Source organism: Anopheles funestus, chromosome 3RL, assembly GCF_943734845.2.
Source record: "Anopheles funestus chromosome 3RL, idAnoFuneDA-416_04, whole genome shotgun sequence".
NCBI lineage: Eukaryota > Metazoa > Arthropoda > Insecta > Diptera > Culicidae > Anopheles > Anopheles funestus.
This window is the reverse complement of record NC_064599.1, coordinates 65,767,914-65,793,854: the sequence shown is the minus strand read 5'-3', so window position 1 is coordinate 65,793,854 and position 25,941 is coordinate 65,767,914. Positions and strand designations below refer to the sequence as shown.

General features: G+C 42.3%; 1 protein-coding gene across 1 annotated transcript in view; it reads left to right on the top strand.

The window, feature by feature from the left end:
• The first annotated feature begins 2,491 nt into the window (after positions 1–2,491).
• LOC125769103 (limbic system-associated membrane protein) overlaps positions 2,492–25,941 on the top strand; it is a 100,923-nt gene continuing 77,473 nt past the window's right edge. The window contains exons 1-2 of the mRNA XM_049437569.1: positions 2,492–4,237; positions 7,685–8,254. The gene's annotated coding sequence lies outside the window, so the exon portion shown is untranslated. The remainder of the gene's footprint in view (positions 4,238–7,684; positions 8,255–25,941) is intronic.

The following is a 25,941-nucleotide window of genomic DNA, read 5'->3' as shown; positions in this document are numbered from 1 at the left end:
AATTTCCACTGAATATTTCCGGATTCTTACTGACTAAAACAACCTTTTTTCATCTTATCAACATTATCTTGGATATTGATTGCTTCCAGCGTAATGACAAGTCAATATGACGTGGCTTAGCGTCGCACTATGATAGCCTGGAGGCAGGGTTGGCCAGATTAAGTCACCATAAATATAAGCTTAAGTAGCCTTGAACAACTCATCATTTTTAATCGCTTCTTCTGGAAGGCAATATTCAAAAGCTCTAAATCTTATACAGAGCAATAACAATAAGAGATAAAATAATAAAAAAAAAACTAAGTAACGATTGTTTAATGTTTGAGCTAATGATACTCAAGTTACGTTAGTGACCGACTAAGTGATCATTTGGTTTTTGTGAGGTGTGTAAATGCATGCGTCGGAGTCGCCGGTGCTGGAGTCGGAGTTATAAAGACTCTGGCAGAAGTGAGTGGAAGGGGAGGGGGAAGCGAGGAACGACTCCTTTTGGATCTGTTCGAGTCCGATCGAGTTCGGACTCGATCGAACTCGGAGTCAGTCGGACTCGGCTGGATTTGCCGGAGTCAATTTTGATTTTGGGTCGGAGTCGGAATCAATTTTTCATACGCGTATGCCGAGTGGATCCACGATTCCACTCCGGATTACACATCACTAACAGCTATATGGTGGTATTTGTAACGGCTAAAACGAGTTACGATTTGACACTCTGAGTATTCTGAATGACTCCCTGATGATCTTTATAGCAGTTAGGTAACTGTGGATGTAACCGGGTTTACTATGCTGTCGTAAAACTTACATAAGGCTAGTGGAAAACCATTGCTAGCGTCTAAAAGTTTGGCATTGACAACCTCTTCACCAGACCCTAATATCCCAAAGAACATCGTGAGAGTACTAGTATGAGGGATAGTAAAGATGGAAAAAAGGATGAGACGATATAGGAGCTTGAAGTTGCTCTTAGAATAACTTGACGATCCCTTTCGATTGAAATATTTATCTGAATATTATATGGAATGGAATGGAATATAAGCTAATAAAATAATGCCTATCGCTTGCGAGAAAAGCTTGGGAAGCGAGACATAAATTTGACAGTAAGAAAACAAAGTAAGTATCGAGTTTCAACCACCAAAGGAGATAGATCATTGGTCCTTCGAAGAAAGAAATTGTTACCAAGCTGTTCAACCCAAGACCAACCAGCTTGTACAGTATTTATAAACATTTTTTCCACATAATAATTTACCACATACAAAATCGTCCAGTTTTCGTCAATTAATGTTCTTTCTAGCTGGCATTTGATTAAACATTTTAGTGAGTCTGTTGATTTCTTGTTTCCCATAGTCACAACAGTTTTAAAAGCGTCCTGACTCAGAATAAAAGTTTAATGTCTACATGTATAGACAGCTTTCAAAAATTAGTTGAAGACATAAATTTTAAGGTCTAATTTCAAACTAATTATTACATACCCTACAATTAGCATTAATCTGTTCGTATGCGTTTTTTTTCTTTTCACCATTCATTCTTTGTGGCCTAGTTTCCATCCACAATTCACACCCATTAAAAACGGCTTTATGACATTGAAAAATCGGTCACAGTAAAGTTGTTGCAAAAAGGCTTAACACAGGCGTAGCATAAATAAGAGCATAATTTTGTAATGAACCCGACACAATCAAACGATATGGTGAATTTAATTACATTGATCTTTAGTGTTTTTGGGTGAAATGGGTTTGCCCGGTGGCCGGGAGGGTTGGGTTGCCATTTGCAGAAAGGGATTTAACCGAAAGCAGAGTTGTGATAAATCATTCCCCTTCTTTCTTCACTTGCTTTATCCTCCCACGGTTTATTCACGAGCAAAATTCCGAATGGCTTTCGATTCTCGTTTGTTGTTTGTTATCAGATTCGTTTGAAATTCCGATGCTGGTGATGGCTTTACTAGTTCGCTTTCGTTCAACTAGCCGGGAGTGCGCATAGTTCTCGGCAAAGGACACACACTCACACACACACACACACACACACACACAAGATCCCGCATATTTTTGTGTTCATTCTCCTCGCCCCCCCCCCCCCCCCCCTTCCTTCCCTCCAATATCCGTCCACACACGCACAGCTGATTGCATGGCATCGATGGATGAAGTTTTCCGTTTGCACAGCCGTTGCGTGCGCGTTAGTTCCATCACCAGCGGTCTTGTGGTTTGTGTGTGTGTGTTTGTATGTGTGGGCTGTGTGAGTGAAATTTCGGGCGTGAAAATGTAATGGGCCATTTGATCGCTCGCGGCCACCCTTCACAACACGGTGCGGATCGAATCGAGCTGGTAAACAGGAAATGCTCCGACACGGAAAAGGATGGCACCGGAAAAAGGCAAATAAAGCAAACACACACACACACACACCGCTGGAATGGGACACAAAACAAATAGCACCAGTGAACCCGACGTGTCCGGTTAATGTTTGTATTTGGTGAGGTGATTTTTTTTTCTCTCCATCCTACCTACCCCCCACATGCCTTTTGAACCAGTTTTTGGTTCCCCTTTGCGTTTCTGGCCATCCCTCATTTCGTGCTCGTTTCAACGGGGGACGTTTTCGGGAAATGGTATGGCTTGATTATTTTTAATTTCTTCTTCACCATCGTTCGATTTTGCTTGCGTTTGTGTAAACTATTTATTTTCCAATTACGTTGTCAACCTCACGGCGAAAGGCAATCACGCTTCGGTTGGTTATATTGGCGAAATGAGGTCTTCATACTAGTGATGCAATGGATACGGCAGTTTCGTGGATGATAAATTTAATGGGAAAACTACACCCCGCACCGATTGGATACATTTGGTGTTTGTTCTAGGGATAGTTATTTTTCAATTTATAAGATGAAAGAAAAATCATGGAAACAGATTTATTTTACATATAGTATAGTAGTTTGGTGTTTTATTTTACAAGAATAATTTTCCATTACTACACACTGGTTGAATGGACCATAGGATGAGTGTTTTAATGAGCAAAGCAATTCTAAAAGTCACTATTTTTTGTGTATGTGTCTGAGACAAAAGCTCAGCTGGCAGCAGCCAAAACACCCCAGAGGAAGCATAAATAATTAGTACCGTCTAGCCGGTTCGGTTTCACTTCAAACCGTACACTCCGGTTAATTGCATTTCAGAGTTCTTGAGCTTTTTTGTCTGTTGATGCTTTTGCTCAAAGGGAATAAAGTAGGATAAGATATAACCCCATCACATACAGATCTGCAGCTAAGAACATAGTTACGGTTGCTAGGGAGTCTGTCCGCTTCTTGGCGTCCTCGTGAAACACTTCCGTGTCATGCAACATGCTTGCATGTGTTGCTAACGCGTGTTATTCTGCTCTCCTTCGCAAGGAGAATTTATGATGTAACGCATGCGCAAAAACAAAAGAATTTACGATGGGGAAAAGTAAACGAAAACCAAGCATTTGAGAGCGTAAACTTTATGAAGTACCAGAAAAAAGAATCGGAATTTCAAGGGTATCTTTTCCCACGAAAATAACCGGCAAATATTCGGGGTTTGTTTTACGTACGTTCTGTGTTTGATTATTATCATTTACAGCTTTATGATCGCAACAAAATGCCTCTCGAGCGTGTGTGCGTGTGTGTTGCGTGTGGTTTATCTGGAGGTGATGTGACTTATGAGATTTATAAGACTTTAGCCTGGAGAATTAGTAAGGCTGTAAATCTTATGCTTAGGTTTTTATGAGGAAAAATAAGTCCATTATATTTTTTTCAGAGATATTTTACAAATATTTTATTATTATTGATTATGATTCTTAAAAAAAATGAAAAGATAAAAAAAATAATTTTAAAAATATTGAAACCAAACTATTGAGTTGATATCAGTCAAAAAATAATATCTTATCAGATTAATCCTGTTGTAAGATATCCTGCAGAAGTCAGTTAGCTTGTCAACATTAGCAACATTTTCCCCCTCAAAAATCGAATGCACTCGGAGAGAGCGAATCCCCGAATCCTTCAACAAGGAGAGTCTATCTACGATGGAGAGACACGATTCGGCTAGTTGTCGTATCGGTTTTTAGAACATGCATCCACGAGACGGACGCTTCAGTTCCAAGTTGTGCTTGGTCGGGATTAGCCGTACTGTACCGCAGAGCGATACTGGTGTGTTCAACAATCCACAAAAACCTACCGCAGTGATTCTATTGCGAAGTTCTCGCGAGTTGTTTCCTATCTCTGTGTGTACCGGTTCGTCGTAAGGCAATATATACACAGGTGCGTCATCTCATTGTCTCTGCTACAACGGCATCTATTGTCGTGTTAGCTGTCAAGCTTCGGTAGGACGTGTGACGCGTCCATCAAATCGGCAGGACGGACGTCCGGTTTCGCTTATCGGACGGTACCGATCAGCAGCCCTGTCACCGAAACCCATCGATCCCGGTTCGCAGTGGACTAAGTGATAATACTACCGAGTCTGCTATAAAAATGACATCACGTGGACGCGACTACTGAGTGATTTACCGATAGCAATAAATTCACCGGAAGGTGAACCGTACGCCTGCGGGGGGGCGCCGTCGTGCATCGTTTGCTACTACGACACGGTAAAACACGACAGTGAACACAGTGAACACAGGCCCCCCCCCCCTCAAATTGTGAAAACGACCAGCCTGGACCAGTGACAGTGGTGGTGGTGATGGTGGTGTGCGTAAGGATTAGCGTAAAAATTACTCCCGTGCGACACCTAACACGGTGAAAAACACCGGCGTTGGCTTACATTCGCCCGGACTGCTGATACAGTCGGAAGGATTAGTCGCGTCAGCAGTTGCGCTAACGCTTTGGCTGTGTTGCCGAAGACCGAAGACGGGTTTTCCGGTGGTTGTGTGTTGGGCCACTGGGCTGGTCTTAGTGTCTGCGAGACATTTTAATTAAGATTAACAAGAATTGTGTAACCGGGCTACATTCCATCGCGAACGTAAACCAGTGTGTCCCATGGTGATGGAATGCATTCTACCGGTAAGGGTAGAAACCAAAAAAAAAGGAAAGACACAAAAACGTTGTAATATTGTAGATTGTAGTTTGGGAGTTTCGTTTTTTTTATTAAGGGTGTAGGAAACGAGAAAGGAAATTAAAAGTATTCGTTGTGCCAGGAATGTGGCCGTTGAATGGTTGCTTGTGGAAAAAAGTGTACAATAAAAACTAAAAAAAAAGGATATTTTTTCTCTAACATTCAGATTTTAATTTAAAAAAATAGATAAAAGATTCAACCCTTCTCTTTTGAGTCGTTTAAAAAAACAAACTTTTCACTAATTGATAACAGGTGTTAAATTAATCGTTTTTTTATTTTTTGGTGGCTACATAATGAGCTGTGTTTGGTTTTTATTACGACAACACCAGTCCTCGTTGTGTTTCTTGCCCTAAAGCTGGTTTAATACCTAGCATTTTTGGGGGCTTTATTTTGTTTATTATTTTATTTATTATTTTCCTCACAATATAAAAAGAAAACATAGCAAAAAAGAAGCATAAAAATAACGATTGATAATAGTGCAAATTAGGCGAAACGCAACGATCTCCATGGGGATGCGGAATCGGTTTGTAATTAGGTTTTACTGAACGAAATGCTGAAATGAGTCGTCTTTTTTGTTATTACAAAAAAAGAAGTAGAAAAAAACACTTGTGTGGCAAGAAAAGCTGTAAAACGATCCAAACAAGACCACCATCACTAGGCCGTGCTGAGTTTTTTTTTGGGAAGTGATTCTATTTTGCTTTGGTTTTTCCTATTTATTTATTATTTGTACTGTCTCTCATGAACCGCTTTTATTTTCGGGAGGAAGGAAACATAGGAAAAAAAACCACTAGGGAAAGAGCAAACCAGAACCAGAAATAAAATCATCCCACATTTAATGGCCATCGGTTGGTGCTGACCTACCGTGGGTGAAGATAGATGGCCACCAGACCATCGGTAGTGAATCTGAGTGGTTTTGCAACATAATAAATAAGAGTGCGAGAGAAAATGGGTGAACAGCAAAAAAAAAACTACAACTCACACACACACACACCGTACCCAAGAAGCAAAGTAAAGCAGCTTAAAAAAAGAGACAAACGAACAAATAAAAAACAGACACTTTCCCAAAAAAAAAAGAAAAAACAAACTAAAACGATCAACGATGTGAAGTAGCAAACTGGAAAGATAGAGGAGAGTGAGCAAAAAAGAAGAAAAAAAAACGAAAAAGGAACTGCCAAAAACCCTCCCTTATCAGGTCTTGTTTTGGAGGGTGCGAAAGTCCTAAAAAAAGATTGAAATCAATTAGCAAGTATTTTTCGGCCAATTTTATGCTTTTCAGCCTTCTCGCAGCACAACGCTCATCGTTCACGTCGGTCAATTTTCAACTGCTTTAGCTGGCCGCGGTGTGTGTGTGCCGCACTTGTCGTTTTTTCCGTGCTTTTTCCGGGCACGATCTGCCCGAAGAGTGCGGAGGGGTGGGCGTTGTTTTTTTGGCCGTTCTTCTGTCCGTGCGCAAAATTAAGTTCCACGGAAAATAAACCGTTTCACGCTCACGTGGCACATCAGTGCCACCTTCAAACAGACTGGGCGTTGAGCGAAACAAAAACGTGGCCAATTTTTATTCTGGTTATCCCGTACGTAGAGAACTGTTTTATAGGGTCGCTGGTAGAGGGATGAATGGGGGGTTGTCGGAGGGCGAAGGATAAATTGTGTATTTTATTGCGTTCGTTCACGAGACGGACGAACGGGTTTTGTGCCTCTGGATGAGCACGGAAATGAGAAGGGGTTTTTGGGGTGAGAAAGGGAGAGGTAAAAGGGGAAGGGTGGGAGGAGAACATTCCGAGCAAATAATAACAAACGTGCCCGTGAGTGCGTTGGTGGCTCAGGCACTAATCGCAATTATGGCGGTTTCGGGAGAGATTTTGTGACGTACATACAAGAAAGTACCTATCGGCCAATTTTTCATCCACTCCATGGCTTTTGGAGCTAGCTAGGGATCCCGAATCGGGCGGGGGTCCTATCGGAAAAGCAACAAATAGCAGGAACGGAAGGGAAGGTTTTTGCATTGGCAAACATAATGCAATAAAACACTTTCGCGCACCAGCATGTTTGCCTGGCCCCGAACCACCATTGATAAAAGGGCCCGGGAACCGGCTTTTATGCGTACCGGGTGTACCTTTGCTGTTAATGTGATTCTTTTTTTTTCGTCCTTCTATATTTTCTCTGTATTAATAATTGTTTTATCGTTTCTTTTTTCTTTTCCTTTTGCTGCCTTTATTGATGTTTTTTTTCCACTTTCAGCATGTTTTTTTTTGCACTCGGTAAAACTGTAAAACGGTGTCGATGCGTCAAATTGAGTGCGAAATAATTAGATTTTGTAGAAAAAAGAGCAATATTTCCCATTAGACGGGAAACAACACATTTTATTTGCTCGGTTTACTTTTGCGTGCGTTTTGAAGTTGTGTTATGGTAAGAATTTTTGTACGTTGTTGTGGGAGGTTGAAGGTATTTTCTTTTTTATTAATTTAAAATATTCATTAAATTTCTTCCCTTTCACCCTGTGTTGCACCGTGTGGCATTAAAGATTTCACTATTTAAATTACATTAAGTTTATCCAGAACAAAACAAAAAAAACAGGTGATAGACTCCGTCGTTTAACATAATTGAAAATACGGTGTTTTAACGTATAAATGGTTTTGCTTTTCTTATTTTTAATATAGAAGTAAAAGAACTACAAGTAAAAAAATCCAATCCGCTGGAAATAATAAACGGTAAAGTACGCAGTGAAGATAAGTGTAAAGGCAGTTCTTCCTTCTGTTCGTTCCGGCCAGTGTTTACCGTCGGTGCCCCCACGAGGGAAGTGTTTGTGGTGGTGCGTTTGCGTGTGTACGTGTGTGCGTCCAGTGTGTTGTAAGCCGGATTGTGTGAGGCAAAAATAAAGGCCATCTTACCGATGGTCCGCAGCAGCATAACCGTATAGCTCAATCGCCAAACGTTTTTTTGCCAACGGGTCCCGACGGTGGTCACAAGAGGCCGGTATCCGGAAACGGAATAGTAATTAAATTTTCTCTACCAGTGCTGGTGCTGCTGGTGCTGCTGCTGCTTCGGTACGAGCTTCTTGAGCTGGGTTTTTGGTGTGCTTAGTCTGGAGGACCTTGGGCCTTGGGCCGACCAAGCAAGCAGTCGAAAAGACGAAACCATTTTTCGGGCGTTTTGGCGTAGACGGTACAGGACAAGGACAGTCTGCTGCTTGTGTTCGAGCGAAGCGTAACCGATTCCGAGCAAACAAGGTACCGTATCTAATATTTTACGTATATTCCTTTACGTTGTGTTTTAGGACGGTTCAGGACAACGATACCGTTAACACCGTAACCGGGAGGTCTCTTATGAGCTCGTACGGATGGATATCCTTGTTTTTTGTGTGCCTCATCTTGGGTTTTTGGATGTTTTTGTTTCTCCACTGATGCTGATGCTGCTGCTGCTGATGATGATGATGGGTGGAAGTTATTCGAGCGTACAAGGACACGGTGGGCTTTCAAACAAGCGAACCTAACGCTTTTGATTGCGATAGTACGTTCAAAAAAGAGTGAAGCGTATTTTATAGGTCAACGTTGGCAAAATGGTCTATGATGAAGAAGAAGAAAAAAACATTACACAAACACACATGGCTGAAATGAACGAGCCCAATAGCTGTTTTGTTGGTACATGGTTCAGTAATTATTTTGCTTTTCGCTTTTATCTTGCATACGAACAGCTCGGCTTTATTCAATGGAATTAATTTTCTTATTTGTTTTTCAAACCAGCTATTCATGTGGGTGTGTGTGTATGAGTGGTACAAAAATCAATTCATGTTGCTTCAAAGAGATGTAATGTAAATACGCATAACCATGTTGTAGTTACGGCAAGAGGGTTGGAAGTAATCGACCGGGGGAGATCGAACTGTGTGATGTTCTATGACATATTGAACACAGGTTTGACCAAATTAAATTCTAAAGAATTTTTTTTGTAAAATAACAAAAAACAAAGAAGTCATTGCTTCATGGAAAAAGCTTCGAATGTAATGAAGTTTTTTTTTCGCCTCTAATTGCTAACTTTCGAATGAATTTTTATTCCTATTCTCATTACAGTTTTTAATTTGGTATGTTATGCTGGTATGATGAACTGATAAATTTCGTTGAATGGCTGACGTTTCATGGAAAAATCCATTTTACTAAACTTTTTGAACCGAGGAATTGATTGAAAATTTTTATTCGGAAGTTCGTCCATTAAACTTTGAATTATATCAAATGACAGACAGAAAAACCCAATTAGGTCCCTACTTCTTAGAAACGATACAAATTAGAATTTGGAGGTATTCATGGTACCTCTACAAGTTGATCTGGAATACACCTCTAAGATGTAGTATCCTTTTCAATTGATCGTTCATATTGATCGTGTTCTTAATGATCTTTGCATGTGTGAGAATTGAGGAAGCTTTTGTATAGCATTAATTTCACATTGAAAAGTGTCGAGAATTGGCTTCAGCATCACAATATAAAACATGAAAAACACTGTAAGCCATATAGAAAAACTTTCCGATGTTCTGCCTTGCGTTTATTCGCTAGCTGCTAGAAACTTTTGTAACGACTAATGAAGAAGAGCAATGACTTAAGTTATCGACTGAGACTAATGTTTGGTTCCGATATTATGAATCCCTGAGTTTTTGTTGGGGATATTAGGGATGTAGGCGATCTTTAATCGTCTCTTTTCCAGTAATATTTAGGTATGACGTATTGGGACTAGATCAAAACAAAAGACCATATCAATCTTCGCGTGATAATTTGTTCAAAGAAAATTCTTTGATTGGAAAATCGTTTCATTTTCATCGATCGTCAATCGCATAAGAAGGTTCTCCGAGGACATAGCATGACAGTCATCAATGCTTTTTATTCTTGGCCTCTCTCTCTCTTCTTGACTTTAACGACCTTACAGGTCACGCCGGCCATTTCTGGCTTACTAGACTTCTTTTTACCACGTAGCGGGATAGTCAGTCCTTGCTGCGGGGGGTCGGTTCAAATGGGATTTGAACCCGGTCCTGCCGTGTGGACTGGCGCCGTTTATCACATGTACCACCGGGGCGCCCCGGTTTATTCTTGGTGGAGGACGTAAAATTTCTTTACCATTCAGTGTCCTTACTATTCAGTGTCAAGTAGGTCTCGGAACTCATTAAGACCACGAACTCTCGCTTCGTCGAAAAGGTTATTTTGCATCAACACTAATGTCCATCTTCTCCAAGTACTTCCGCAACTTTGGAACGAACATTCGGACTGATTCGGCTAAAACGATCAGGTTGCTTTTGTCACTCGATGTTTATCTTTAGCTACTACTGCAATTTATAGTCATCTATTTGATGTTCTGAGTTTTCTTCAGAATGGAGGAAGACACTTCCAGAACAACTATAGCCGGCGAACAGAAAGTGTCTAAGGATTTTTAATTTCTGTGTTCTGAGAAAAGCCTGAAGTACTTAACATCCGCAGTTGCCTGACACTTTTCCTAAAGGCAGTTACTATTAATCTATCAACTTGCTTCTGTGCCCAAACCTTGTATGCCTGGGATAAGGTACAGTACAAGGAGGAAATGCCTTGTGAAATTTGTATACTTCAGCCTTTTGAGGCTGACAATACAGCCAAAGCCATGAATTATAAATTTTGTTCTGTGCCCAATATAATCGCTAGAATAGACGAGAACTAAAACTAAGAAATTGATAAAAATATCTCCATTTCATCTCAAGACTACTCTCCTGTATGAGATCCAGAAATCAAAACGAATTTATTATTCAATCTTAATTTGGACGGGAAAAGATCGTGTTCCAACAATATCCATTTGCCAGTTTAATATTAGTTATTAACGCGCGTCCAATCTACACTATAAAACATGAGCCTCCCATCCGCAACTACGAAGCCCTTAATCCTATTTTACGCTACTTCTCTACAAAACAATACTCCATCTGCCGCACCGTAATGTTGCATCCGGTATACGATCCCCTACCTACACCGACTCGATCGCTCCAGCATGGAAGGTTGAAGCATTTAAGTGCTTCCATTCTACCTACCGCTACGTTTCGGGGTTAGTGGTGAATGTTTTTGGAAGCGTATCGTTAAATGGTTTACGTCCCGTGGAAAAACATAGGGCCGGAGGGAGGGAGTTTACTTCCCCCCCCCCTCCACCCCCTCTCAAAAAGGTGAATCCAGGAGGTGAAAATTCCGGAGTGTGAAAAGAACGGAAACGAGCTTCTCACCTTACGTGGCCAGCATAAAGGTGCTGGCCGGAGGGTCGGACACTGCTTGCGGAAGCTGGGAAGTGAAATTGAAAGAGTACGCTGGAAGGTTTTTGCCTTCCACTCGGTAATACATGCCACTTTAAAAGTGGCCGGGCGGGATAGGTCATATTGGTGGTCGTGGTGGTGGTGGTGGTGTTGCTAGATAACACAAAAGCCATTATAGATCCTCCCAGTTCCCCGGAGCCTAATGGGATACGCGCGAACGCTGCCTACCGCTTTGTGAATGTTTCGCACCAAAATGCAGTACGCCGGACCGCTCCGGGAGGACTTGACTAGAGGCATTTCCCCCGTAGTGAGTGATTGAGTGCAACATACGCCCGGGCAGGTCGTACATGCATCCGCAACGGCTAGGTCCATGCTTCGGCTACGGGTACTGTGTGGCTCATGAAGTTTTATTGCCACCGGCACATTCCGTATACCAAACGAGGCGCGCGCGTCAGTGTGAGGCCGGGCAGTGATTTAACGATAGTTCTATTTGTTTTTAATTTATCACATGCATTTCGGAACGGTACGTTATGCATTGTGTAAAGATTGAGCGTACCAGCGATCAGTTTGCTGGTACGGCACAGACCGAAAACTTTCCTTCCCCAAAGGTTTCTTAACTTCCTGAACTATCGGCTAAATTGAGCGCACTAAGTAAAATCATTAGCATTTTGATTGAAACTCTGGTAATGCGTGTTAATCCTGGAAGAACATTCGTTCGCACTGTCAATTTATTGCGATTACGGTTGGAGAGTTTGGAACTTTCATGAACTGCAATTCATTGGACATTTAGCTGTTCGAGAATTACTAAATTAAGCAAATAAATGGAAGTGAAGGTGGAAAAGGAGTTCACTGTACAGTAACTGATTTTTAAGCATAAATATTGAACAGCTTCGCGAAATTTCGGATCGATTTTTTGTTGCGATATTTACCAAACAGGTTGTAGTTTTTCGAGGTTCCAAAATGTAAGAGGATTTATTCCATTTTTCTAGCCCTATTTATAAGTTTTTTCATGAGTGTTCCTATCGTGAGAGACCATCTCACTACTCACTATTTTCTCACTACTCACTTGACGAAACTAGCTTTCGTCAAATGGCCCTCTTGACGTCTACGCGTCAACATACTCCCCCCCATGACAGAACGTCATAAAGAAAACAAAACAAGTTACACGTGCTACTAAGCAGACGGCTTCGCAACAGGTAACAGACAAATTTTAGTTACTGGACGCGTAATTATACCTTTCGCCGTTTTCAGCTTCACTACACGCGTAAGCTGATCCTCTCCGGGATGTATTTCGACAATGCGTGCGAGGGGCCATCGGGTGATGGGAAGCGAATCGTCCACTAGGATGACCAGTCTGCCAGGTACTATCTCACTACGATTCACCACCTTGTTATCCTTCTGCATCTCCTGCAGATATTCTGTTGCCCAATGCTTCCAGAAGCGTTGAACAAGCAATTGCCAGCTCTGCAATTCGTCTAACGTGTAGGCCTTCAAGCGGGTGTAGTCGGGAACAGGCACCGCATGCATCGACGTGCCAATAAGGAAGTGCGCAGGAGTAAGCGCCGCCAGATCATTCGGGTCATCCGTCAGCGGCAACAAAGGACGCGAGTTCATTGCCGCTTCTATCTGCTGCAGAATGGTGCAGTACCCTTCATACGACAGCCTCGAACTGCCTAGGTGCCGATAGAGATGTCGTTTGGCCGTCTTTACCGCGGCTTCCCACAATCCACCGAAATGTGGGGCCTTAGGTGGGGTAAAGTGCCAAGTGATACCCAAGTCGGAACATTTGGATGCGATGACGTTTTGTAGCTGTTCGTTCTGAAACAATTCAAACAGTTCATTAAGTTCGTGTGCTGCACCCTCAAAGTTTTTCCCATTATCCGAGTGTATATCAGATGGTAATCCGCGCCGGGATGTAAACCGATGCAAAGCGGCCAAGAATCCTGCAGTGGTGAGATCGCCAACCAGCTCCAGGTGAACCGCCTTGGTTGAAAAGCACACGAACACACACAAGTAACATTTAGTGGCAGCAGCTCTCTTGTGTGTTGGTTTGAGGTAAAACGGCCCGGCGTAGTCCACTCCGGTTACGGAGAACGGCCGGCTTGGGGTGATGCGTTGGTACGGGAGTTGTCCCGTTTGTTGTTGCGTAAGCGACGGATCTTGTCGTATGCAACGAAAACAATTCCTTACTATTCCTTTCACTAGACGTCGTCCGTCGAGTGGCCAATACTCCTCTCGTATCTGGGAAAGCAATAGTCTTCCCCCGCCATGCATAAGCTTTTCGTGGTAGTGGACTGCGATGAGATGAGCTAGCTTATGGTTCTTGGGGAGCACGATGGGATGCTTAGACTGGTAAGGAAGCTGTGCAAGCTTCAAACGCCCTCCCACTCGTACTATTCCTTCTTCGTCGAGAAATGGATTCAACCGTCTTAGAGGTGAGTGTTTTCCCACGGTTTCTCCTATTTTCAGTAGTCGGATTTCCGATGAAAACTCGTCTTGCTGCGCCAGTTTGCATAGTACGATTTTCGCTGCTTCGATGAACTTGGGTGTAATCGACAATGCAGCGGAGGTAAACGGTGCTGACGGTTGCGTACGTATCTTGTGTTTTGTGTTGTGTATAAAACGTGTGCAGTATGCGATTATGCGTAACAATTTGGTATATGACGACGACAAATTGAACCAAGGGTGAATGGTATGTATATTGGCGACTGCAGCACTCACCTGACGAGTTTCCATATCCGTTTCAGTAGCCAGTGATGGATTCGAAATAGGCCAGTTAGCGGCAGGTAAAGCCAACCAATCGGGACCACAACGCCACATCGAACTTTTCAGCATCTCAGCTGCGGACATCCCTCGGGACACCAGGTCTGCAGGATTCGATGTACCGGGAATGTGCTTCCATTGTCGGGGATGCGAATAATTCTGGATCTCAGCAACACGATTCGCCACGAATGTTTTCCAGGTGTTGGGTGGAGACGCAATCCAGTTTAGCGTCACAGTTGAATCCGACCAGAAAACCGATTCGGTCGCATCGATTTTCATCGCCCGTCGAACACGATGATGCAGATGTACTGCTAGCACGGCTGCGCAAAGCTCCAATCTCGGTAACGTAACACGTTTCAGTGGAGCCACCCGAGATTTCGACGCGAGCAGAGTCACTCGTACCTGTGCCTGCTGGTCCTCACAACGAGCGTAAATACAGGCACCATATGCAACCTCTGACGCGTCTGCAAATATATGGAACTGTATTTCAGAGTTAGGTAAAAGCACATAACGTTCACTTTTGAAGTCAGCCAAATCCTTCCAGTCGTCAGTAACCGATTTCCATTTGTTGCAGATATGTGCAGGAACCGGATCATCCCACCCGATTTTCTGCAGCCACAACTCCTGCATCAGCAGTTTCGCGCGTATGATGACTGGAGCGATCAACCCAAGAGGATCAAACATTCGAGCAATGTTTGACAATATGGACCGCATGGTGATGCTGGTGGTTTCCATTGTTACCGTCGACTCGAAACACAAAACGTCGAGTTCGGGCTTCCAAGCGATGCCAAGTGCCTTTACCGTCTCGTTCGGCGCAAACTGCAGCGATGACTGTGTGCCGATGTGTTCCACTGGTAAACCGGTAAGCACGTCCAAACAGTTGGATGTCCACTTTCTGAGCTCAAACCCTCCCTTGGATAGCAACTCAGATAGCTGCTGACGAAGCTTGCGAGCTTCATCCACGCTGTTGGCTCCACCAATGAAGTCGTCAACGTAGAAATTGTGTTTCAGCGCAGGTGTAGCAAGTGGATAATCAGCACCTTCATCTTCCGCCAGCTGCAACAATGTACGAGTGGCCAAGAACGATGATGGAGACAAACCATATGTCACAGTATTCAACTCGTACAATTCAATCGGCGAATGCGGTGAGAAGCGGAAGAAGAGGCGAACCAATTTTCGATCATCGGGATGCAAAATGACTTGCCGATACATTTTTGCAATATCAGCTACAACAGCGATCTTGTAGGTACGAAAACGAAGAATGATGTCGATGAGTTCATCCTGAATTATGGGTCCAACCCGTAAAGCTTCATTCAGTGAATGTCCAGTCGACGTTTTAGCTGAGCCATCAAACACAACTCTAACCTTTGTAGTGGTACTTGATGCATTAAAAACTGGATGGTGTGGTAAATAATAAGCAGCTGTATCGTCACATTCAGTGCTTATACGAGACATGTGCCCCAGTTCCAAATACTCCTTCATGAACGTTTGATATGATTCTCGAAGTGCAGGATCGCGTTCCAATCTCCGCTCAAGAAGCTCGAAACGACGGATGGCCTGTAATCTAGAAAGGCCGAGCTTTTGATCGAAGTCAGGCTGCTTTGGTAGGCGTACAATATATCTGCTGCTGTCGTCACGTTTGGTAGTGGTCTTGTAAAGGGTTTCACAATACCGTTCATCCGGTGAGTATGCGTCATTCACCGTTAAATCTTCTAATTGCCAAAATCGTTGTAGCGACTCCTCCAAAGATGCCATACAGACGACCCTATACGAAGCGTTGGAAACGGTTTTAGGTGCAGAACTTCCAACGGACGTTGCGCCGCTCACTACCCAACCAAAGACACTATTTATCATGACGGGTAGATGAGGTGCTGGATGGAACTGAGATGCATTCTCGAAAACTGTATGGTAATGACGAGCGCCAAGAATGATGTCAACGGGGGCAGCTTTATCGAACAACGGATCTGCTAAAGCGAAACCAGGTGGTATGGTCCAATCGTTGCGGTCAATATCGCGCGTCGGAATATTCGCAATCAAATTGTCTACGATCAACAACTCGGTGTTCACCGTAAACGAACTGGATCTAGAGACAATCTGGGCGTGTACGGATTCACGTACTGTTTTTGTAGATTGCCCAGCTCCAACAATAGTAATGTTCACATTACTTTTCTTTAAACGTAGCCGATGAGCGAGTCGATCGCTTATTAGATTCGGCTGCGATGCGCTGTCCAACAGCGCTCGCGCAGGATGAGCTATTCCGAAATCATCAATAATGTTGATCAACGCAGTTTGGAGTAAGACCTGCTCGGGTGCTTGCTGCAAAGCTGCTGCAAAAGTGCGTTGTGCGTTGTTGGTGGCTGTGTGATCTCTAGTGGTGTCGGGTGTGTGGTGCGGAAGTGCAGTAGTACTAGTGGTGTTGTGTACGTAGTGCAATTTCGTGTGGTGTGCCGCATTACAGTAACGGCATTTGTGCGGCGATGGGCAATCACGAGCCCTGTGATTCTCTCGCAGACAATTCAAACATAAACGCGCGGACATGGTAAAACGGTGACGCTCCTTCGGGTCCATCCCTTCGAATTGCGGGCATTTAAAAAGATAGTGCGCGGATTTGCATAACGTACAATTTGGCGTTTCATTTGATGTCGAAGCAAAACTGGCTTGGCGTGAAAAGGACATTCTCGGTGAGTGACTCAGGTCATGAACCTGTGACGTATGACGGTTGTTTACTAACAACGTCTCCAATACACGCATACGACGGTGAAGGAACGAAATTAAACTATCGTAACTCGGATCGGCGTTATTTGATGCGTGCTCTTCCCAATCGCGTAAGGTGATTATTGGGAGTTTAGTGCATAACAGATGCTCAAGAATGCTACCCCAAGTGTCCGTGTCTTCTCCCAAGTGCTGTAGAATCTTTTTATGCCGCTCAAATTCATCCACAAGATGGTGCAGTGTTGAAACGCTTTCCTTCTGGGCAGCAGGAATGGCAAACATTGCTTGCAAATGGCGTTTTCGCAGCAAATACTCGTTTGAGTATCGCTCGGTTAGCGTGTTCCATGCTAACTCATAATTAGCTGCACTTATGGTGATAGATTCTATCACTTGAGCCGCTTCACCTTTAACCGCGGCGCGCAAATAATGGAACTTTTGTATTGCCGGCAAATCTATGTTTGCGTGTATCAGGCACTCAAAGGTATCGCGGAATGTCAACCATTGCATATAATCTCCCGTGAATTCGGGCAGTGCAATAGTGGGTAGTTTGATGCCCTTTAACGGATTCAATCCGGTGCTCGTTTGTGGGATCGGAACTTGTTCTGATGGTAACTTAATCTGTAACTGCGATTGTACGTAGATCAGCCTATTCTCGAAATTCTCCCTTAGAGCAGCATTTTGCGCTATTTCTTCTGCAGTGGCAGCAGAATCTTCCAAACCTTGCTGAACACTTTCTAGATCAAGGCATAGCTTCTCGAACCTTTTTACACGTATTTCCACCTCTGCTTGGTCCCGTTCAGGAACGAAATCCTCCAAAAACTTCTCGTACCGCGAAAGAGACACCAACAAAATTGTCCGTCGGGACGCCAAGACAACGGGTTGCACGGGCATTGCGTAAGTGACTATGAGTGCGTGGGATTGACAGTGTTTTGCGTGCGGCGGCAAAATCAGCTGTGCGTTTCACAAAATCACGACGAATGTGATACGAAAGCAGGAAACGATGTTACGGTAACGGTGTGATGATCGAAATTCGCGATTAAAAACCAGGAGCAAGTACCATCCTGGTCACGGCACCATGAACAGCTTCGCGAAATTTCGGATCGATTTTTTGTTGCGATATTTACCAAACAGGTTGTAGTTTTTCGAGGTTCCAAAATGTAAGAGGATTTATTCCATTTTTCTAGCCCTATTTATAAGTTTTTTCATGAGTGTTCCTATCGTGAGAGACCATCTCACTACTCACTATTTTCTCACTACTCACTTGACGAAACTAGCTTTCGTCAAATGGCCCTCTTGACGTCTACGCGTCAACAAATATTTTTTTTTTATTCCTGTAGAAGGGCCTGGAGCGTAAATTGATATTTTTTTATGTAATTTACAATTTTTATAAGTTCTAGAATTTTTGTAAAAAAAATTAAAAAAGGGGAATTTTATATAAAAACAAGATTTAAATAATGTTTAATATTGTGCCAAGATTTCAGCTTCCTTATTTTAAATACTTCAAATGAAAAACAATAATCTGTTCTGTCTCGAGAGGAAGAGAAAAACACTTTTCCACCGGGCACAAATGAAACGAGTAAGTACCACGTTTCTGGCATGCATGCCAGTTCCGTTTGCAACTCCACCGTGAAAATCGAGCCGTGCATCATTCTTACGCCCGGTTCGACCCCAAAACGATTGCACTTTCTCCAGGAAAATACAACATAAAAACACCCCGCCGGATCTGCGGCTTGGCTTCGCTTCATTTGGCTCGAAGCTACCGGTGCCTGCCTGAGCGTACTGCCTTTACACCATCTTAAGCCCAAACGAGGCAACGAGGTTTCTGTTGAAAAGAAATTCCGCTTCATGCGCGCGATATATAGCACACCGGAAGAAGGAATGTTCCCGTGCCCGGTTTTACACCCGCAGCACCGGGAGCCACTTCACGTCACGGATGAAGTGACGCTTCTCACGCGGCCAGCATTGGTGCTGAAATTACGGGGCACAAAATCGAACTCGGTCTGGCGTAGGGAAGGAAGTTCTACCTCATTGGCTGACACTGATAAATGTTGTACCCTTAAGTTGTTGGTTATTTTGCTTTGGTCGGTTTTGGTTTGGATGCTCTGGGAAGTTGGGGCTGTACGGGCAAGGATTCAAATGGCTTTTGTTGTGCCTCCGAAGCGTCAAGGAGAAAAACCTCCCGGTTCGGAGTTGGGTTGCCTATTGGGTGTGCATATGTCTATAGGATGTTTTACGTTCTACCGTTCCGGTTTCTCGCACAATTCCCATTGCAAAAACGTCTTCGCATACGTATGAAGTCAAGCCACGACCATCCACGTGGCACACGTGTGTCAGAGTATGTAAACGTTCACATACCAAGTCAGGAACGACCAATAAGCGAAAAGGTTATTGGAAAATTGAAGGTGCGATAATGTCTCAGATTTTCAGTTCCGTCTTTATTTGGTGTGGTGGCATGCTAGAAAGATTTTTCAGGGGTATTGGGAACGATGCTTGTTGGAGCACCAATGCCTGTCAGCTTCGGTAACCTACATTTCCTTCGTGGTTCGGTTTGCGGAAGTTTTTGAAGGTTTTCCCTCTGCACGAGTCGCACTCTCTTTCTTTCCCTCTAGTGAAGAATCTCAGCAACCGGAAGGTATTTGTAACCGAACGCTTGAAATAAAACCCTATCCTAACAAATCGAGGTGCGAACAAAGTGGATAAAGTTCAACCGGACCGGTCAGGCTGTGTAACCTAAACACAGACCACAAATTGTGCTCGGCAGCCTTGCAACGCTTGGATGGTTGATCGATAAGTGTTTCTTTGCACATTAGAAATTTAATACGAAGCTTATAAAGCATATTTACCCAGCACAGAAACAACAGGTGCGGCTTGTTTGTAAAACCAATATTGAAGAAACGAATAACACTAAATTGTGGTTACTTTAAATTTGTAACCATTTCTCCCCTACAAAACTGTACTTTGTGTGTTAAATAATTTACTGAGTGTACTGTAAAATGGAAAGATAAAATGCGGTGCATTGCTGTTTTTCCATTTCGCACCAAACGGACACATCCGCGTCAGCAGTAAAAAAAATCCAGGAACCAGGAAAAGCAATATGAAAACATTTTTGTTGACCACACACATTTCCTCAGGTTGGGGAAAGTAGAGCAAACGGCATCCAGGAAATGTGGTGGACGTACAGCGAGGTCCATCACATACCTGGTACATTTTACATGATTTGTTTGCTAGTATTTACCAGTGCAAACATGATGACCGTGTGTATGTAGAGAGAGAGAGAGAGAGCAAGGTGGGTTTTTGGGTAAATCGCATGCTTTGCAAAATGCATCTCATCCTTCAAACTGCAAATGGAACTGCATGTCGTTCTCGCTGTTGCGTTTTTCTGTTTTGCACAGCTCTGTCCGGTACCTGTCAACGAATGGAGCTAGTGCCCGTGAGTGCCCCACGGGTGATCGTGCCGGTGCTGTATAATTCACGTCTGCAGCTAGTTTAGATGAAAACAAATATGTGAAAAGAAGGACATTCAGGAAAGGGTCATGTTTCGGGAGAAATGTAAGCTATAAATAGGTTTGTTTAGTTTTTGAATTTAAAGGGAAACATTTAAATAAAAGTATGCTTTTCTCAAATACCTAGTTTCTCTCAGCTACGTGATAGCACCTTTTTTTCAGACGCATTATTGAAGCGTGTGAATTGAAGTATATAAGAATTTACTTTATTTCTAATAATATAAAAATAAAATTCATCCTGTGCAAAGTTTATCCTTTGACATACACTAGAACATCGATTATTCGGGGTGCCATTTAACCGGGTGTCACATTATCCGTGCCACTTGGAACTGACATTATCAAATGCGATTTAACGTGTTAACTGCAAAATCAATTGTGGCAAATAATAAAATCTTTAAAATAAAGCCAATTGAATGTAAATGTCGTTCAGCGATTAGGAAGCTAAGCAATAGTATGTGTATGTAGTGTGAGGCTCTATTTTTTTTAAAGTACAATTTGTTCGAGTTCGATCCAACATAACAAATTTATTTTGCAATACAATACTACTAAAAACAAAATAACGCCGTTCCGTAAAAAAAAAATCGCAACTCAACAATCACCTATTATAAACTAATTTTAATTATTGGAATGCTATGTGCCTATTATCCGTGATATATACTTATCCGCTCCGGGTTGAGTTCCGATGAACACGGATAATCGACGTTCCACTTAAATTCATTTTCTAACATCATGCATTTATTGTCTAACTGTAAGGCACAAAAGAGTAATAAATTTAATTGGTTTTAAAATTAATTTCAAAACAAATGTTTAATAAAAAAACAATTAATAAATAGTTATGAAAAGAAGCTTGAAGAGAAAAATGTTGTAAATTATGTAGAAATCAATAAAAAAGTCAAATAACTGACCAATTTGTTTAAATATAATTTAATATAAAGCTTGGCCTCTTGTCATTTGCTAAGGAATACATAACCTCAATCCCGCCATTTTACCCCTCAAAAATTTCCCAACTCCCTCTCTCTCTCTCCCTAACTATGTTTCATGTTGCATGGTGTTATCCTACAGGGCGCGTGACTAAACTGCGTTCGTACGGGTTATGCCCCATTTCATGCCATAATTTTGTTAACAAGGTATTTTACCGGATACTGGTTGAAGTTATTTTTTCCTTTTCCTTTTTTTTATTGCTTCGCTTTTCATCACATCGTTTGCATTCGCATCGTACGGGGAAGAAGAGAAAAAAACGGTATTTCCACTAAAAAAGGACTTTCGGTGTGTGCCCACCCGTCCGTTTTTAATGTTATCGAATTTTTCGAACACCACTTTTGTTTGATCCCCTTTCGTTACGTGGGACATGTATTTCATTCCAGAAAATGTACAAAAGACTTAGTGAAAGACAGTGAGCGGGTTCTGTACACATACTATCGCTTAGCTTCCTAATCGCTGAACGACATTTACATTCAATTGGCTCTATTTTTCGAAACGAAAAGGTTGTACACATGGTACACTATTCTCTTCTGTTTTTTTGTTCTATCCCCCATTTCGTTCACTGCATGTTGACGAGAAAAATCGACCACTTCGTATGTTTTTGTTCTTTACATTTAGCTGGAAATGAAGGGGTTGGAGAAAAACGTGAAAAGTACTGTTGCTTTTAACCTTTTTTTTTGTTCTTTACCCTTCCTTTAATACACCATAATCGCCGAGAGAGAACCGTTGTTTTTCTACCGAGAAGCACACAACACAAAAAGCCGTACACACGACATGTCGATTATCCTTACCCGATGGTAAGGTGCTGGTTGTGGGTTGGCTTACAGGACACGAAATACTCCACTCATCGGTAAACACCCCTCTTTCGCATACGGGGTACGGGTGGCGGTCTCAACAACCTGGATCCCCTTTATGGTACGGTTCTGCCACCATCGTAACAACATGGTGGGTTGGAGCAAAACGAGCAAAAAAAACGCAAAGTATCGAAGGAAAATGTATGCTTTTAGCGTAAAGAGGTAGTAGGTTCATGGTTACATGCACTTTAAATCAATTTTTCCGATAAAGATAAAGGTATTGTAATTGATTTCAAACGACGGTAGTCCCGGGATTGCCCGTTTGTTACAAGCGCGCTCACGAACACACGATATGTTCCATGTTCGTGTTGACGCGACTGACGGTGGAAAGTGACTTTTAAAGTGTGATGATTTATACTCTTCAATCATGCTCGACAGTCGTTAAGGCAAGGGTGTGCGGATGAGCCGTGCTCATGATGTGCATGCAAATGTGGTCCCGTGCAAAATGTATGGCAGAGCACGACATTACTCTGGGTAGAAGGGTGAAATATGGGAAAGTTTTTGGCAGAATAAATTGTGTAGTGAAGTAGGGGCCACAAAGTTTAAATTGTTAACGAAAAACTTCAAAAATAGTTTAACACCTTCGTATGGTAGCACGAGAGAGAGAGAGAGAGAAAGGTAGAGAAAGAGAGAATTTGCACTGTCATGTGTCAAAAGTGTTTACTAATAGAAGAATGCGGTTTATCCGTGCATTCCTATTAAACGGCTATTGAATTATTCGTGGCGCTCGAAAATGACAGTTACAAAAGCTAATGAAGAAAATAATTATCAATTTGATGTCAATAGTTAGTAAATGTTTTAATAGAAAATAATTCTGCATACATTTTAGACTAATATTTATCTGCCAAAGCAGTGCTAGCTATCATAGGTGTTGTCCGCTTATTTGGTTAGGGTTAAGTCCCGAAGAGCACGGATAAACGGCTTATGTTATCCCAAGGTACACTTGATGTATGCAAAATTTGATACAGAAAGTAAAGCATTATTATTCAAAACCTTTTCCTATTCTACTTTTTTCAACGCCAAAAAAAAAAAAAAATAACACGTAAGGAAAAACATATTTTTAATGAAATTACATCGCATAGAAGATCTATGCGAGATCAATGCTTTATCCTTGTCAATGGCTGGCTGGGATCAATTGATTCGTAAGTGTGTCAATAGAAAAAGGTTACAATGATGCAAACACCGGTAAAAGCAAGGATGACAAGAAGCGATCCGAAAGGGGCTTCTCCAAAAAAAAAAAAGATAATGCCAAAGGAAGCAGCATGGAGAAGAGAAAAAAAAAAATTGAACACGAATAAGGTTTTGTTGTGATTTATAATGTGGCGCATGAAAAGTAAATCCAAATTTCATCACACCGAAAATCAATTCCATTGAAGTGAAAACCTACCCCCAACCGTATCGTCAAAGATTACGGGCCTGCTGCCACCTACCACTACATCATGCTGATCGTGCCAGTTTGGTGAGCGGAGGTGGTGAAGGGAGAGGGGGTTGGTTTTATTTTCATTTTTTTTCTTCTTCACTTTCGTTTGGTTCTGTTGTCGCTCAGCACTTCTCGCAGCATGACTTCTCCATCAATATGGATGGGCTACGGAGCCGACAAGTGGGAAAGCTTAGGTGGGCTTCTTTGCCTTCTTTCCCGCTTAGTTTTTCCCACCCCTCGAGATATTTCGCGAGTAAATCCAATCAAATTTACATGATAAAAGGCGGATGTTTGCGCTGCGCTATTGAGCCGTAAAGTTTTGCGAAAGGAAAAATTCGTCACCCAACGTAGCGAGCCGGCGGTGGCGTTATTGAGTGAAGCGCTTTTCGGCCAAGCGCGATTCAGCGATTTTTCACGCCACATTCCGAGGCCCGTTTTTGGTAACCGGGCGTGGATGACAACAGCAAAAAAAAAAACTCTAGTACACAGTTTTGCTTTGAATATTTTTATCGAACAATTCGGTATAATCCATGAGGAAAAGCGGGGAGTTAGGGTAAGCAGTTGGGGGGTTTTAGAAGGTTTTGTTCGAAATAATCAAAGCACCGGGTTTGAAGGCAACCAAATTATTCGCATACCAAATTTAGGCGCTTCATGAAAAAGTGATTTTTGCTAGGCATGTTGAGATGGTGAGTATGAATTTGTGTTGCGTATTTTTCTCCCTCTCTCTCTCTGTGTGTTATTGTATTCCTTTCAGAACACAACCAATATTGATTGAAATAGATTGGCTTAGTGTTGGCAGCATGGGTTCTTTTCCGGCACAGATAGTAATGAGTGCATATCTTTGATGTTTGAACAAATGTTTTTAATCAGAGCCTCCGAGAGCGACCGTTTGATGGATTGGTGTGATTAATTTTTGCACATTTGGATTGTTGTTAATCAGTGCGTAGAAGTATGCTTTGATAAGCGTGATCTAATTCGATGCACTACAAAGCACTAATTCCGGCATAGCTTTTGTTGGCGGTTGCGTGCTTATTGTTGTGTACTGTTTGAATACAACGAGATAAATGTTCTTGTCAGCATTAAATAAAACAATATTTATTTTATTTTGTTCGCCACTTAAGTATATTGAATTAATGGACAAAATTAAGAAAAATAGATGCAATAAAAAGAAACACACAGAGCAATAAAAAAATATTTCTTAAATCTTAAATTGAATGCCTGAAAGGGTAATTTAAAACCAACTGTTCCATCATCATACCCAATTGTCTACTGTGAGACAGTTGAGGTTGAATGGCCATAACAAAAGTACCAAAAGTGTTCCACTTTGCTTCGGATGTTTCTTCCGCATCGATCGCATGGGTAAGATTTGGTGACCGAAACCGGCCCGAAAAGGGTCTAAGGGTTGAATTCTGATCGAATAAAATTCAGACATGGAGAAACAAAATCCACTCCATCTCGGGTGGTGTTCGCATGTCCGGACACACATGTGGGGTTAGACTGGAATCCTTGAGAACAAAAAAAAAACACCCACCCAACAAACCCCGTTTCTATTAATGGTGCCGATGAGAAGATGAGTGCTGGTTGGCATTTTTGGGAGAAAAAAAAATGAAGGATAAACGGATGACCAAAAACCATATTGTATGAGTGGTCACCGCCACCAGGAAAAGGTCACCCTTTTCCCGTGGAGCATGTTTGTCAATAACAATGTTATCACCATTCTCCGATGCGAAACCAGCAACCGGAGCAATCGGAAGGCCGAATGGGACTGTGCCGCCCGGTATGTTGTTGTTCTTTCTTCGTCCGAAACCATCCTAATGCAATCAAATCAAAAGTCTTCGCTCGTTCGTGAAGGAAGCGAACAACCGGCGCGAAAAGCGGCAAGAACGTTCCTCCAAAAAAGAGCAGAACTGTGTGTGCGGAACGATTGTGCGTGAAGATTAGGGGCCCTTTCAAGGTTAGGATCCGAATCGTTATAAATCTAACGATTTCTATCATGGCACGCCACCCCCACGCAAAAAAACAAGACGCTTGATGTTTGCTGCCCAAAGAATGGGGAATGAGCACGGTTCGAAACGATTGAGAAATTCGAAAGGGATTATTTGTTCGATGAGATTCCGGCCGATAATCCTTCGTGTCTTATCTCGTTAATTTGACAGCGTTGGACCCGTTACACTAACGAAAATGCTATTAATGTACAGGATTGATGAGACATTCATAAAGCTACGTTGCGGATTGAATAAAGCTCAAATACGATTTTACAACTGTTTATTTGTTTATTTGTTTATTAAAGTGGGAGCTAAATTGAATCTGCCCGTTCACAATTATTTTTTTACTGCAGCACTCTTTCTGAATTTTCTGAATTTTTGTTGCCAACTCTGTGTCGTTAATTTCGTCGTAATTAATTAGAGTATCGTTTTAAAAGCAGTAAGATATAGTCGTA